Here is a 13,998-nt window from a genome sequence, read left to right on the forward strand (position 1 = left end):
AGACCTCTAAGTAGTAGCAGTTGCCAGGACATTGTCCTGTTCACCTCTGTATAGTTCCATCCTTATTTCAGACTTTGGCTAGATTGCAATGTTAAGCTGGTGATATTGTGAGGTTTAGCTGGTGAGTTATTGCAATATTGAAAACCAGATATCGCCTAGCTTTTACACACATTGTGATTCGCAGTATATTGCCAGCTCAAATATTATGAAACAATTATCATGATGCAAATTTCAAACCAGTGTTGGACGATACATTGATATATCGCCCAGCCCTAGTGTCCACTTCCCAGAAAGGTGAATGATTTCAGGGGTGACGGTAGGTGAAGCTTCTCTGATTTTGGCTTCCTTTGGGAGGAAAGGTCGTTGAGAACTTACAACAATTTCCCAGTATTTGCTTTATTTACAAATACACAAGCTGAGCATAGGAGGAGACAGCTAGCATAGCACTCCTAAAACCATCAAATTCATTGCCACACCTCAGATCTTCAAAGAGGGACATCTGCAGCCCCAGATGCCATTTCTTTAGCAGTTCCCAGATCTGCTCGCACTCTGTGTCTTTCGGTCATTTCTCTGTTGCAAAGCATCCCATTTTTCTTATGTTCCTTTTCAACACACATACCATACTTGAACAATGAGTTTCCATAGACAGATATTCCTTGAACATCCTGGGTCATTACCATGCATTTTGCCCGTCAAAAGTTATGGCCAACATGGCTGGCAATGCTTATTCCTGGTCAACATTATTAGCACTTTGTTATACAGCAGACCTGCAGTTTCAGTGGACCTCCCATTGTGGGAGATAGATGGGAAAGTGTGGGTGGCATTCAATGCTAGAACTATTCTGGGCAGACCCATGGGAGTTAAGAGATGTGGCTAACTTATGCCCATTAATTTTAGTAGGGTTACTCTGAGCAGGGCAGGGTTGAATGCTATACTACATCTTTTATGCACTGATGCTTCATCACATAGCAGGAGAGCAAAGACCATGGCCCTGTTCAGCCCTCTCAAATGCTTTATCAATATGAGGAGTACACATGTGGTTTTTGTAGGGCAATTCTTCGTCATTACCCTCCCATATCAAATGTAGCCTATCCAGGCCAGCACCAGCAGCTACCAGGAATGCGCAGTTCTGGTTCAAATACCCCCCTCTGTGCATAGTAAAATATAAAGTGGGTGACTGGCTCAAGGTTATTGTATAATTGCCAAAGCCACCCTTCATATGGTGTCAGTTTCAAGCAGTCTTCATATGGTCAAAGAAAGTGTGTAGATGAGCCCTAAGCAAGCTTTCAGATCTCTCTGAGATCAGCTCCTTTCTGTTTCTGGGGATGGGGGAAGCACAGTGTAATGTGATGGAGCACATAAGGGAAAAAATTACACATGTGCCCTTTGTTCAATGGGAATGACAAAGGACATATTTAGAGGCTCAGCTTTTAGACCTTAATCCCTTTGGAAAACAATATGCCTCTCAGGAATCCTGGAAGTAGAATAATGGTACTCTGTGTTGTTTAACTGCTCAATTATTTAACTACAGTTACTTAAGTCTCTGGAGGGAAGGATGTAATAAATCTTTAAGTATTTGTTCTGGTTTATGGCTGAAGGGAAACTGTATAGCTCTAAATCAGACGGTGTAAACATTTACAATGGCATATTTTTCCTACATGGGGGCATCTTGGCATAACATTTGGGAAGACGGGCTTCCAGGTTCTTAAACTTTGCATCCATTTCTCACATGACACTTGGAAGGTAATAGGTGTGCATGGATGTCATCTTCAGATTCCTGAACTTTTCGTGGAGCCAGGATAATAGCTACGTCTGCTTCCAAGAGAAGATGCATAGAGTCAGCCAAAACTCTGGGGCTGCATCTGGAAGCCTGAATTCAGAAGACACATGCAAGCTGAAATCCATGAAAAATTAAGGCATTGGACAGAGAACCTTACATCCAAGGGCCATACATGATCCTCCAAGTCTCTCTATCTGGTATTTGGAGCTCTGGCCAGACCAGGCCCCCCCAGCCACACCCCACCCTCCTCTAGTGATTTTACCTGGCCATAATGTGTCTTTAGTTTTGCCCCCATTATCACCTCACTTGAGTTCTACAAGGACAACACTGAGACTGAGCAGGAGGAAGCCGACAGGCAGCAGTGCTATCTCTGAATGGGAGGTAAGTAAGAGGACAGGGGTGTTGGGGGCTGATCGTTGAGGTCAGATGGAAATTGGGCAGACGGTGTCCCATTTGCTTTAATGGACCTGCCTCCACCGGCTGCAGGCAACCTTAGGGGTACAGGTTGCCCACCTGTGCATTAAGGTATCGCTGTGTCTTCTGGCTCTTCTCACACCACACCACTTGTCATGACAAGCATATTATTTGCAAATAATAATAATAATAATAATAATAATAATAATAATAATAATAATAAAAAATTATTTATACCCCACCCATCTGGCTGAGTCTACCCAGCCACTCTGGGCGGCTTCCAATCAAGTGTTAAAAACAATACAGCATCAAATATTAAAAACTTCCCTAAGCAGGGCTACCTTCAGATGTCTTTTAAAGAGAAGATAGCTGCTTATTTCCATCACATCTGAAGGGAGGGTGTTCCACAGGGCAGGTGCCACTACCGAGAAGGCCCTCTGTCTGGTTCCCTGTAACCTCACTTCTCGCAATGAGGGAACCGCCAGAAGGCCCTCAGCGCTGAATCTCAGTGTCTGGTCTGAATGATGGGGGTAGAGATGCTCCTTCAGGTATACAGGACCGAGGCCGTTTAGGGCTTTAAAGATCAGCACCAACACTTTGAATTGTGCTCGGAAATGTACTGGGAGCCAATGCAGATCTCTCTTTATGATTTCAACAGAATTGTCACAGGCTCTCCTTTTCACTGAGCTCCAAGAAAGTTAGCAGGGACAAAGAGAGGAGAGTTTAGGGTTGCCTTTTGCGGAAAGGTGACAGTCTGTAAAAGTCAACAAGCTGGAGAGAGGTTCAGAGCTATGTTTTGGAGCTTGTTTGATTTCTGTTTGAATCCTAGGCTGCGGCTATGGGAGAAACAATACCCCCTTGGAGTTTTGATGCTGTCAGCCCCCTCCATTGTAGGCTCAGTTTGTATGTATGTGTAAATAAACCACATATCATAAAGGCACCACGACCTTCATTGTGCCTCGTTTCCTGGGCTTCTGGAATCTCGCACCACTCAAACCTGGGGTTGTTTGTAACAGTATATTACAGATGTGGATGAAATACAATCCATGTTCTCATCTATCTTGAATAATGCCTGAGCATTAAACTGATGCAACAAACAAGGAATAGATTTATATTAGAGAGCAAACGTGTTTTGACCCCTGAGGGTTCTTCCTCAGAAGTCAAGGAATCTGTTAACACTGTGGTCTCTGTAGTTGATAAAGTGAGCTGACCATATACATATACATAAGGTTCCTGTGCATACCTGGTGTTGTGGTGAATGCGAAGATATATGAGCTGCTATGAAAAGGTGGCACATTTCTCCTGGTGCCCAATCCTATGTGCTTTAAGGCATCCTCCAGATCTCTGATTATGAATGTCAACTGCACACATAGATATCACAGGATGTGTGTTTGTGTGTCCCTAATTCAAGTTACAGTGTTTTCCTCTTATTGAAATGTAGAGGGCAGTCAAGCGCAGCAGAACTGCTCAAAGTAAAGCAAAGAAATGTCATCGGAGGTTTTGCAAAAAAATAAATACAACTGCACATTTCAAACAAAGCTTTCTTGGGAGACAAGTTTATAGCAGGTCCGGCCCATTTTCTCACACTAGAGGCTGTTGAAGGGGTTCACCAGGCATGTAAAGATTTCCCCCCTCTTGCTCACAAATTCACAGCCCTGGGGTGCTGCTGCATCACCTAGGCTGGTGCCTGGACCTCCAGGTATCAAGGGTTGCTAGGATCCCTTTTCACAAACTCCATTTGGGGAAAGACTTCAGCCCATCTGCTGAATATTGTCCTGTTTCGCACCTCTTAATACGAAATTATTCTCTTCGGGAATACAGCTCTTTCCCTGCAGTCCACTGCATAGATATGGACTTGATGAAGAACAATTGCAATCTGCCACGGGAATGAAGGAGACAGCATGATTCTATACCTATTACTCGATTATGCCCCATTGGGTTGCATCCAAGGAAGACATTATGCAAATGAAATGAGTTCTACCCATGGACAGTAGTGTAGTGATTACTTCAGAAGGTAAGTGGCTTTTCTGTGCACTCTGGCACTCGTCACGGTGTCCCTTTGTGCCAGAAGTGGTTTAGTCATGCTGGATACATGACTCGGAAAGCTGTCTGCAGACCAACGCTGGCTCCCTCAGCCTGAAGTGAGATGAGCACTGCACCCCATAGTCAAGTTTGACTGGACTTAACCGTCCAGGGGCCCTTTACCTTTACCTTTTTACCGATGAATTCAGTAGTGCAGGGTGCCCTCACAATAGCCACAGCCACATTCTTTCCCAACCACAGCACCTCATAGCCATGTCCCTTCTAAGATTATACAACCTCCTAAAGTTATGCAATAACCATCTAATTATACAATAATCATAATTAAATATGCTGTTTAATGATAAATGAAGATCAGCTAGATCTTCTATTTTCTGTGCACGTATATGGCTATATGATTTGGAGTGCTCCAATATCTTCTTAAGTTGCGTGACTTAAGTTGTGCTTTCCTTGAAGTTCCATTGCATGTAACAGAACTTGCACACCTTTCTCTTGAAACAGAAGCACCTTGTGGTTTCAGTATTCCTAAATGCTTAGCTTTAAAGCAAGCCGAACAACAACTCCTCGTGGTTTTTCCTGCATGCCTTCTTCTCCAGAGTGACCCTAGGAGCCAATCCTCAGTGGCTGACAAGCCTCCTTTCACTCTGATTGGCTCCAGTCAGCACAAAAGGTAAGGAGATTTGTTCTCAGTGGCTCAAAAAAACCTCCCCTTTCATGCTGATTGGGCAGCTTTAGGACACTAGGGGTAGCAAGACCTGCTGCAGAAAGAGCAACAGGTCTTTAACATATATACACACATCCCAGTGACTCCAGATAAATACACCTCTGCTCATGCAATGGAACTTTCCCTCCTTCTCCCTGGGCCTGCACCCCAGATTCTGCTATGGAGATTCAGGGGACCCCTCAGAACAGATTTGGGGAGGAGGTGCACAGGAGGATGGGGGGGAGTTCCTTCACAGGAGCCAAATCCGCCGAGTTCCATGACCCTTACTCCCAGCTCCATGTGTAAAGGGGATTCACTGCAGCTCAGAGAGCCAGCGTGGTGTTGTTGTTAAGAGCGGTGGACTCGTAATCTGGTGAACCGGGTTCGCTTCCCCGCTCCTCCACATGCAGCTGCTGGGTGACCTTGGGCTAGTCACACTTCTTTGAAGTTTTTCAGCCCCACTCACCTCACAGAGTGTTTGTTGGGGGGGAGGAAGGGAAAGGAGATTGATAGCCACTTTGAGACTCCTTAAGGGGAGTGATAAAGCGGGATATCAAATCCAAACTCCTCCTCCTCCTCCTCCTCCTTCTTCTCAGTGGTAGAGGATGGACTCTGCCTGTAAAGGGTCCTAGTTCAATCCCTGGTATCTCTAGGCAGGGCTGGGGAAGATGGGTGCTCAGTCCAGCCTTACCACTAGGTAGAGAGAAGCAGCTGCCTGAGGCCAGCGCATTTAATTTGGCAGGTCTGGCCTGAGAGAGCCAGAGATGACAAAATGGCGTAGGGACTTCTTGCTTCAGGATTCCGAAGGCCTGAACCCTTTATTCAGATAGAATGTTCTGCAGGGAACTTTCCTTACAGGGATGCAGCTTATAAAACTGGATGTTGCGAAAGCTTTTGACAGCTTGGACAGCTATAACTGTTCCCCAGGCGGTTTTATAATCTGATTTAGAAATTGCTCCCAGCTGTTGCAAATGTATTAATCGGTGTGATAATTTTGTTTTGTTGCCTGTTCTAATCGTGGGAGATCCCAGTTTGTGAACATCTGGACTGAAGAAATAACAAGGGCAACAAAATTAAAAGGTGGCGGGGGGGGGGGAGGAGGAGAATGCATTATGGCTGACACGTCAGGGGCACAGCTCTCTGCAAGCCAACAGGCACTGAGCTAAAAGGCATGCAACAGCCTCTTCCTTTCCAGTCGGGCTGCAGGAGGCCTGCAGTGTGCAGGGTGTAACCCATTTCTATTGGAACCCATTTGGCATTATGATCAGATATTAACATTCTACACCTGCGATCCCTGCTGGCCCTGATTCTTGCCTGGCAGGAGGTAAGGGATCCTTAATCCTGCCTGTGGTATCAGATGACACAGTGATGCAATTCTTAATAAAAGACACACGAGAACTGCAACAAAATGTTGCAGAATGTGGATTGCTCCTGTTCTGTGATCCAGCCAGCCAGCCATGACTTATTTAATGATACTCCATTTTCCCTCCCTATCTGGTTTTCTGTTTCCCTCTCTACATCAGCATTCTATGGCCACTGATCATTCAGTTGTTTTTGAGGTCCCCACCCGCCAGTTTCTATCAGAGCAACAAATTCTAGCTCCCATGCATTGGCCTTGTACTAAATTTGCTTTTTCAGCTTTTTTAAGGGTATCATCAAGGCTATGAGTCTTTTGAAATCCTATGCAATGCAGAAAACCCCCCACAGAATTTTGACATGGGCTGCAGATGTCAACCTTCTGTGAATTTCAGCTTACACTAAAAAGTTGGTGCTGTTGTTGTTCTTAGACTTACGGCTCCAAAAATATAGTCAGGTTTGCATAACAAAGGTTGAGGATTACATGAAAAATTGTAGGTACCGCCAGCCTAGTTTAGTGATTAATGAGCTAGCTATACATTATGTGCTAATGCATGTTAACAGTGCCTTTTAAAAAAGGCAAAGAAAAGCCAAGCCACTTTGAGAGGGGGATTTTAGACCAGGGAAGTAGAAGGAGCAAGTGGAAGATGGTATATAATCTGCTGTTTGTGCCAAATTCACCCCCTTGATTTCACCATGGAATTCAAAACATGTGTTTGCAATTATGCAGACAGAACATATTGGACTCTTCAAATCTTTTCTCCTGGGGCTGTCCTGAGCAAATTCACATTTTTAAAAGTTATAAATATGCCTGTAAACATTCTTAAAAGAAATTGCCACAAATGCCACCTGAGACACATTCACAAAGAGACTGAAGGTCCATATATCTGGGGGAATCCACCAATACAACCTATATGCCAGTGCTCAAGATGATCAGCTGCAGATGCCCATTTACTTTGAAGTAAGGCCCATTTTATTCAGTGCACCTTAATCCCAAGTATATAGGAAGACCCTTGAGATGTTGCTTTACATCAAGTCAAGCTATTTGTCTATCCCAATATTACCTATTCCAGCAGGCTTTTAACTTTTTCAGACTCTCCTTTTTGCCCAACATGAATTTGGGGATCCTTTTTTTTTTTTGGCCACATATTTGCATGGTGGTCATGCTGCTCTTGCAACCCACCTTGGATCAAGCTGCCACATGGTGTTGAATCCTGACCCACCAGCTGAAGGGTCCACTTGCGGTGGCAGCAGCTCTCCAGGGAGTCAGATAAATGTTCTTCCTATAACCTGCTGCACAATCCTTTTAACCAAAGATGTCAGGGATTGAATGGTGGGGTGGCAACTTCTGCAGGCATCGCATGTGCCTTACTAGTAAGGGCATTGTGCATTAGCAGTTTAAAACACAGCCAGATTGGTTCCCTTCCGCTGCGTTTCAAGCCATGTTTTACATTGTTCTGTGACCATTACCTGGGTTATGGGGAGTGGGGGGGGGGGCGCTGTGGTCTAAACCACTGAGCCTCTTGGGTTTGCTGATCAGAAGGTCGGTGGTTTGAATCCCCGCGACGGGGTGAGCTCCCATTGCTTTGTCCCTGCCTCTGCCAAGCTAGCAGTTCGAAAGTACGCCAGTGCAAGTAGATAAACAGGTACCACTGCGGCAGGAAGGTAAACGGCGTTTCCGTGTGCTCTGGTTTCCATCACGGTGTCCTGTTGTGCCAGAAGCGGTTTAGTCATGCTGGCCACATGACCCGGAAAGTATGTCTGTGGACAAACACCAGCTCCCTCGGCCTGAAAAGTGAGAGGAGTGCCGCAACCCTATAGTCGCCTTTGACTAGACTTAACTATCCAGGGGTCCTTTACCTTTTTTTTTTTACCTTACCTGGGTTGTTTCCCTGCATCTGCAATTTCCCCAAACTCCTAGTCAACGAAGGCACCATCTGTGCATGTTCAATGGATGGCTTCCATTTTCAAAGGGGATGGAAGCTGACTTGAGGGAAAACATATCAAATGTGAGTATTTATCAGGAAATGAAAAAGTACATATGAATTGTGGCTAAAGGTCACATCCGCCCCTTAGATATGTAGCACATGATTTCTCCCAAAGAATCCTGGGAACTGTAGTTTGTTAAGGGTGCTGGGAATCATGGCTCTGAGAGGGGTAAACAACAGTCCCCAGAATTCTTTGTGAGGGTAATGTGGTGTGGATGTGACGGTCATGTGAACTTGGTTTCTGACACCGATGGTGGGAGAGCACTGGGCCTGGAGCAAATGGTCATGTGCACACAGTCTAAGCGATTCCCTTCACCAAGTATGCACAGGATCACAGCCCCAGTCCCATCTGAAGGTTCAAAAAGTTATAGCTAGGGGATACATACATGAACACAAATACTTGTGGTAACACAAAAAATGGGCCTTTTCTGTGGTGGCTCCCCATTTGTAGAATGCTCTCCCCAGGGATGCTTGCCTGGTGCCTTCATTATATATCTTTAGGTGCCAGGTGAAAATGTTCCTCTTCAACCAGGTCTTTGGTTGATTAACATTCTATGGTGGTTTTTTTTCTTCCAAAAAATGTGTTTGTGGAAGGGGAGCTATTGGTTTGTTTTTATTCTTGTTTTTCTTTCATTATGTATTCTTGTGTTTTGATTTTGTATTTTTGTGTTGTGCATTGCCCTCTGATCTTCTGATGAAGGGCAGTATACAAATTTAATAAATTATAAAAATATAAAAATATACCACTATCCTTCATGGGTGGTTTGAATAGCACTATTTACATGAAGGTAGGTGAGCAAAGCTATGGCCTTCGAATGCACTGACTTTTTCAACCGATGATGTTGCCACCATCAGCATTAAAAACAACCACCAACTTTGGTTTTACCGTACGGCTTTGAAGTCATTACAAAAATATAAATCTCTTTGGATATATTCATGAAAGTTCATGGGACCCTCAAATACCAGCTCTATAAAACATATTGCTTTTTTCCTCCTCCTTCAAACTGGTATTTTTATATTAGCTCCCTCTAAGAAGAGACCAGCTCTTGTACCATAAAATGACTCCAGATGGAGACCTTAGTGTAGTCCATTGACTCCACGCGCAATGTAAACACAAAAGGGAGGCTTATGTTTCTAGTTCTCATCTTTGCGCAGGAAATAAGACGCATGCCGCTGGCTTAAGGAACTGTAGATTTATTCCACTAGAAATGTCTGTTTTACTATGTGCTTTTCCATCGGCTTCCAGAAGGGCCTCAGAAACGAGTTTGGTGAATGGACCTTGTATACTGGTAGATACAAGTTGATAGACAGTCTGTGGAAAGTAGCCCCAAAGGACTCTGGGCTACAGTGAGATTCCATGGCCTACCACATCTGGCGGGTCAATGTTTCACTGGCTTTGAAAATCTCTGCTGTTCTCTTCCAGCTGCCTGCACCACATCCCTGCCAGAAAGGGAAGTTATTCCCCCATCCCACTTAGCAGATGGGGAACATTTGAAGAGCAAAGAGGGGCTAAGTGACTTGGCCAGTGCTGGGGTGAAATATTCTGAACACATCCATGATAATAATGATCATCTGCAGAAAAATCTTGCACATAGTTGCGTACCCTCCAACATTTCTCTGTTGAAAGTAGGGACGTCCTGTTCCATAATAATAATAATAATAATCTTATTGTTTATGCCTCATCCATCTGACTGCGTAGCTCCAGCTATTCTGGGCAGCTTCCAACATATATAAAACATAGTAACACATTAAACATTTTTTAAAAATCTTCCCTATGCAGGACTGCCTTCAGATGGCTCGGGGGTTGGATAACTGCATACTTCCCAACATTTCTCCGATGAAAATAAAGGACATTCTGGGATCAAATCAGAAACTGGGATGGCTTCTGTAAATCTGGAAAATAGGGTCTGCTGCTGCACGCCACCCCCATCTCCGAGTAGTGAGAGATTCCAGGGCTCCCAGCGCTTATGCAGGGTTCAGTTTCCTTGGAATGAAGGTCAGCAGACACCTGAGCCTGAGATGGAGAGGCTCACAGCATTAACACTCCAAAATATCTTGCTCCTCCATTCATCACAAGTTTGGATCTGGCCCAGGCTGTTGTTCTTCTACCTACTAGCCAGGTGGGATGCGGGTGGTGCTGTGGTCTAAACCACAGAGCCTAGGACTTGCCGATCAGAAGGTCGGCGGTTCAAATCCCCGCGACGGGGTGAGCTCCCATTGCTCGGTCCCTGCTCCTGCCAACCTAGCAGTTTGAAAGCACAAAGTGCAAGTAGATAAATAGGTACCTCTCCGGCGGGAAGGTAAACGGCATTTCCGTGCGCTGCTCTGGTTTGGCAGAAGCGGCTTAGTCATGCTGGCCTCATGACCTGGAAGCTGTATGCTGCCTCCCTCGGCCAATAAAGCGAGATGAGCGCTGCAACCCCAGAGTCGGCCATGACTGGACCTAATGGTCAGGGGTCCCTTTACCTTTACCTTTACTAGCCAGGTGGAGGGAGAGCCCTATGGCACAGAGCAACTTATTTGCTTGTGCTAACCATGGTGCTTGACTTGTCTGCCCCAGCCACTGCCTAAACAAGGGACCTGCTTTCATACCTTCCACCTACCCCCACAGATACAGGAACCCAATAACTGGAAGGGGCTCAGGACAACAGACAGACTGCGCCCCCCTCCAAAACTCACAACAATATGTTTTCCTAGGATTCACACCTTGTGGGTGGAGATGGATTTCTTTCTTTCTTTCTTTCTTTCTTTCTTTCTTTCTTTCTTTCTTTCTTTCTTTCTTTCTGTGGGAGTGGAAGGTGATGTCCCCTGGCCCCAGAAGATCTTGGGGATTGAGGCAGAGCATAAGGAATCAGACGGCCATTAAGCTATTATGTTGCTCTCTTTCCTCACCAGGACAATTATTTTTAAAGCCCCAATAACTGCACGTTCTCTGGATTTATTGCTGTGTTTTCCTCAGTTATTTCCCCCTCAAACACTAACATCCCATAAGAGGTTTTTCTGACTCAATACCTTTGAGAATTGGAGGACATTTGCTCCCATCAACCTTAAAAATTGGATGATTTATGACAGTCAATCTCCTCCCTGCCCCCAATTTCTAATTTTATCCTCATCATCCTTATTATTTAAGCAGCACAGCATATTGAGACACCAGAGGATGGAGGGGGGGGGGCATGTTTTGGCTGGCTGACCATTCCTAACCAGTTATGGTGATTGTTGATATGGGAAAAAGTCTTTATTCCAATTCCTCATCCTGTGTATCTCTTCTATTTTTACTTCCACCTTTTGCCTCAAACATCGATATGATATTAATGCCAATGGGAATGGAGGAGGCTGCTGTAAAATGAAATGTAGTCCACTTCTCAAACCTATCCCTGTTGGTTGTTGTTTTTAAAGAAAGCTTGTTTGGTCACTGATACAGGGCCGTTCCAGAGTGGCCTTTGGGGGGGGTGTATTTTGCAACATGTCATTGATCATAGAATCAGAAGGGACCCTGAGGATCATCTAATGCAACCCCCTTGCAATGTAGGAATATGCAGCTGCCCCTTATGGGGATCGAACCTGCAACCTTGGTGTTATCAGCACCGTGCTCTTAACCAACTGAGCTATTACACTTTAAGCAACAAGAATGCATTAATGGTGGATTTATCATGATCCATCCACACATCATTCTGTTTCACTAGTTGTTCCGTGATGCTTCCCCAAGGTCCCTGAATCACTGCGATCTGGAGGAGCATCTTGTCCTGTGGTGCTATTGAAGGGGCACAACAACAACAAAAAGAGTTTCGGCATTTCAGAAGAATGTTTGGGTACGTGCACTGATTGGAAATGAAGCAGCGTGACCACCCTGAAACTTCTGCAGGTGTAAACAGTATTGACAGCCTGATATCTGCTGCAGCTCCAGTTCTGTGGAACAGCTTCCTGCTGAGATACAACAGGCTCTTGCTATCTCTACTTTCCAGGAGCATTTTGAAGACATTTTTGCTCCAGCAAGTTTTCCCAGCTGGGCAAATGGTGACCAGTTCTTAGGGTTTCAGTCTTTAAAAAAAAGTATTTGTAGTGTTTTTCTTTTTAGTTATCTTATAAATTGCCTTGAGAGGGCGGGTTGGAAGGCAATTAATAAATCAGTGATGAAAATAAATAAATAAATAAATAAATAATAGCATCATGAGCACAAATCATCATGACAGCACAATAAATAGGGCCTCTGGAGGGGCCTACAATGTCTCCTTCAGCCAAACTCTCCAAAATGCATAGCATGGAGAGGAAAAGAGTGGTTCTCGTTCTCTCTCTCCCCTCCCAATCACCGCACTGGCATATCTTTAGATACCTTAAACGTTGGAAAAGCCACAAGATCAGGAACTTTCTCTTCCAAAGTCAATCCCGCTTTCATTAAGAATTGTTATAAGATGACATTTACAGAACAGAACCAGGCTATATCGAACAAAGATAGATCTTTGGGGAGTTGTCAAGGCTGAGAACGAGCTCAATCCCACCATCTCTGCGCTCCAAATAATTTTCAGAAACTAGCGTCTAGGGAGCCCACCGAGGTACATGCTGAGAGTAGGCTGGGTGGAGGGAAGAGAGAGAAGGGAAATGAAATGGGGTTAATGGGGAATGTTTAGAGGGCTGATACTGAACCCACTGCATTCCTTCCATGGATGTTAATAACCCCGGCAGCAGACCAAGAGCAAGATCTGAATATGCACTTGCATTATAGACCCTTATTTGTATCCAGTGATCCCTACTCTCTAACTTGACTATTTGGATCTGTCCTCCCAAGGGACTGGCGCATCCTCACTACAGTGGTTGGGTTCGCAACAGGAACCAAGACATGGCAAGTTTCTCCTGTCCCATGGCATTCCCTGACCTTGGGAAGTCTTGGGAAAGGGCAACAGAGCTGGCGTCCACATGAGTTGGGGCCAAGCAGTGGCCTCAGGCGGCAAAAACAGAAGAGGCGGCACCCCTGCAGACTCCTTGCCCACCCCACCACCGCTGCAGAAGCAACCCAGGTAAGGGAGGCTTTGACAGCGGCAGAGAAGCAGAGTGTTTTGCTGACTAGCATTGCTGCTGGTCTCACCCCCTCCTAGGGCTGGCAAAGCTTCCCCCTTACTGAGTCAGCGGGAGCCAGAGGTGTTCCATTGCCCAGCTTTGCTGCTGGGCGGAAAGGGAGCTTTGGGAAATGGCAATGGCAATGGGTGTTTCGCCTCAGGAGCTGCAACATCTTGGTCCACCCCGGAAGTGCAACCCCATTCAGATTCTGCGATTCCACCCTGCCATTTTGAAATCATGTCTTTGCAACCACCTGGCTCTGGCCAAAGAAACCACATAACACCGGTCCTGAGAGATCTGCATTGGCTCCCAGTACGTTTCCGAGCACAATTCAAAGTGTTGGTGCTGACCTTTAAAGTCCTAAACGGCCTCGGCCCAGTATACCTGAAGGAGCGTCTCCACCCCCATCGTTCAGCTCGGACACTGAGATTCAGCACCGAGGGCCTTCTGGCGGTTCCCTCATTGCGAGAAGTGAGGTTACAGTGAACCAGACAGAGGGCCTTCTCTGTAGTGGCACCCACCCTGGGGAACACCCTCCCTTCAGATGTGAAGGAAATAAGCAGCTATCCTACCTTTAAAAGACATCTGAAGGCAGCCCTGTTTAGGGGAGTTTTTAATATTTAATGCTGTATTGTTTTTAACATTCGATTGGGAGCTGCCCAGAG

Source organism: Podarcis muralis, chromosome 3, assembly GCF_964188315.1.
Source record: "Podarcis muralis chromosome 3, rPodMur119.hap1.1, whole genome shotgun sequence".
NCBI classification, from domain to species: Eukaryota; Metazoa; Chordata; class Lepidosauria; order Squamata; family Lacertidae; genus Podarcis; species Podarcis muralis.